Consider the following 3,335-nt stretch of genomic DNA (forward strand, 5'->3'; position numbering starts at 1 on the left):
TAGAACCCGGATCAAACAAAACAATATCCATCCTGGAAAAACATAAAACTGAGCCTTGTCCTCTTGACGGGAAACCTCCTTGCCTGGCTGCACTACTCCTCTACCTGCATTACCATTTTCCCGGCCTCCACGACCTCGCTGATTTCCTCCTAGTATGCCAAGGTTCTCCACAATTTTAACACATTTTATAACTTATATTTGATTGCTGAACATTGAATTAGATCGCAGGGGTTAGTTCAAGTGCGATTCAGGGTCCATAATTGTGACTAGGGGAAAATAGAAGAGACATGGCTGAGATTCTGTTTCACCCTGTCCCGCTCTAGCGGGAGAAATCCCACACTAGCAATGTCATCGTGGCGGGGAAAATCCCGCCCCAGCGGCCCTGACGGATATAGAACCCCTGCCAACAATTTCTGGGGTTCCTCTATTTTCTATATTTCCCCTAGATTTCCCGGCTATAACTAGGCATTTAAGAAAATCCCTTTAGCTAAGACAATCGTTGTCAACCCTCCCGATCAACCCAACAAAGTACGCACTTTAGAATCCTTTTACATCGCTTCAACATTACCACACACATATCCCTAGGATATACCCAGACTCTCACACGGTTATCAGTTGGTCGCAACACACGTCCTTGTTTCTCGTTTACGAACCACGTCGTAATTTATCTAGACCCTTGCACCTAATCTCATGATGACTTTCTTTTCACAACAGGTTTCACGACACTCAAGCAGTTACAACTTGCAGATAAGTCCAAATTCTTTAATTAGTTCGTTCCACAGCCGACCGTTACTTATCATCTATGCCTTATACCGCCTCTAATGCTGAATACCAATTGGAACCTTCCCAGTTCCAATTAACTTGCTTGTGTCCCTTCAGCCGGGACTACGACATCTAGTTCACTTCGTTGAGATACCAATTGGAATCGGGAGATACCATTTAGACTCAACTCATACCACAAGTGACAATAGTAGCTAGCGAGCCCCACAAAACTGCTAATTTCAATCATAGAATTTGGTTGAACCCAATTCTTAACCGCCTCAATCTTTAACTGATGGTAACTAGACCTTTAATCAATCTTAGAGAAAACCGATACACCTTGCAATTGGTCATAAAGGTCATTTATCCGAGGCAATTGATACTTGTTCTGAATGGTGACTTTATTAAGCTGTCGATAGTCTATACACATCCTCTCTTGCTAGTGATGGTGTTACCACTTTTGTTGCCCTAGTTCGCACCATAGAATGAAAGAGGAAACATACCAATTTGTATCACCCAGATACCAATTGGATTCAAGTCATAGCACGAAGGAGTAGAAAGAAGTGAGTTTTTCCTAAAGTCCTATAGCCTATTGTTGACACCTAATTTTGGACCTTCACAATATATATTAATCATCGAGCTTCTTAAATTTCAAACAATTTGAAATAATTGATTTTATAAAATTCAAAATATTTTTCAAGTTATTTTAAATAGTTTTGTCACTTTGTATAATTTTTAAGTAATATATATGTTTTAAATAATTATGTATATAATTAGTATATTTTATGAATATTCAAAAGTTGTCTCAAAAAAATATTTTGTTTTAATTGAATATTTGGTTAATTATTTTTGTTATACAAGAGTTTGTATTTTAAATTACCTAGTTTATAATTAAGTTAATTATTTTATTTCGTTGACATTAAGAAGCTCATTAATTAATTCTAATTAATTCATCATATTTAGTTTTAAGCCAAATCAACGATTAAGTTCAATTTGTCTAAGTTCTTAAATTCAATTGGCTATAATTTTAAACAAATGAGTCAAATTTTCAATTCCAATTTAACCTCCTTCTTACTTCACACTAAGCCCATTTGTGATAGACTAAACTTGGGCCTATTTCTTCATTCCAATTCAATATCCATTGCCAGCCCATGAAACTCCAAATATTCCTAGTCCACTATTTGCAATTCATCCGTCCCAATACTTCAATACCAAAGAAACCCATCAGCATTTCAAATCCAAAACAGACTCATCCCACAACCAATTCCAATACAACGTACAACAGCATATACCTGACCCCACCCCTATACTTTGCTTCTTCTTCTTCACGCCGAAAATCCCGGCAAAATCAGAAAAAAATTGTGATTCTGGCCCGTCAACATCGGAGCCTACAACAGCCATCACGTCGCCGTCCTTTCTTTAGAAATTTCTCATCCCTTCACTGTTGCCTCGAAAAAGGGCATTTGAATTTGAATTTCAGATTCAAAAATCTGTTCGTTTCCCACCTAAATCGACCCCAAAATCGTCTCAACTTTCCTTATAAATAATCCTTTACCCTCAGTGATTAAAGGTTTTTTTTTTCGGAGATTGGATTTTATAGTGTAATAGTATTCTGTAATTAGAGTTTCTGAGGTTGCTATTTTGGAACTCAGAATTCCTCGTGTGGTGGTCGACCTTATCTCAGTTCACTGCTCCAAAGAAGGTGACTTTCTCTCTTCTCCTATCTCATATTGGTCAATTTTACACTCAATGAATTATCTGTGTATTTGTTCTGTTTGAGTTCGGGTTAATCTGGCCATATGTAAAATAGGACAGAAGTGGCCATGAACATGTTTTCATTTTGAACTTCCAGTCACTGATGCGTTTTCTTATATATATATTATAGATGACTTTGTTATATTAATGTTGTATATAATTATTCATTGTCTTTGTGTCTTATGTATGCTATTTTATATTCATGAAGCATTCCATTCATCTTATATGTCTAAATCTATTTGGAAAGTGTCCTAACTTACACATTGATTTAAATCTTCTAGAAATGTTGTCTCCTTTAAAGTTATGTTTCCTATTCGAATTCATAAATTTCATGTCATAGTCTCTGCATAATTTCTTTTCCCATTCACTCATCATTATTGAATTTTTAATTGGCAAGCTCTTTGTTACATTTTCATCACTGCTACTTTGGGATATTGGGTCATTGAAGTGTCATGCTACTGTTATCACTATGTTTGCTATTACTACAACATATTTGGTGCTATATGTTTAGAGTTATCAATTGATAGATCACTGCTTAAGTTCTTTGACTTATTTTTCTCTTTCTTCGTTCTCATATATTGATTGAGCTGGACCAATATTATATTTTTAATAAGAGTTGTGCCTTCAAGATGTGGGTCTTGTTGTGAATATGTATTTGAGATAAAATGTCTCCTCAGAATTCCCTTACTACTGTTTTCCGAAACATCATATCAATTTGAGCATTTTAATGATTTTGGTCTTGTATTATAGCTTGTTAGGCATTGGGTGGATTATGCATTCTCATGGGTATATGTATTTACAGATAAGATTCTTTTTATTTT

This window comes from Solanum tuberosum, unplaced genomic scaffold (assembly GCF_000226075.1).
Source record: "Solanum tuberosum cultivar DM 1-3 516 R44 unplaced genomic scaffold, SolTub_3.0 scf00304, whole genome shotgun sequence".
NCBI lineage: Eukaryota > Viridiplantae > Streptophyta > Magnoliopsida > Solanales > Solanaceae > Solanum > Solanum tuberosum.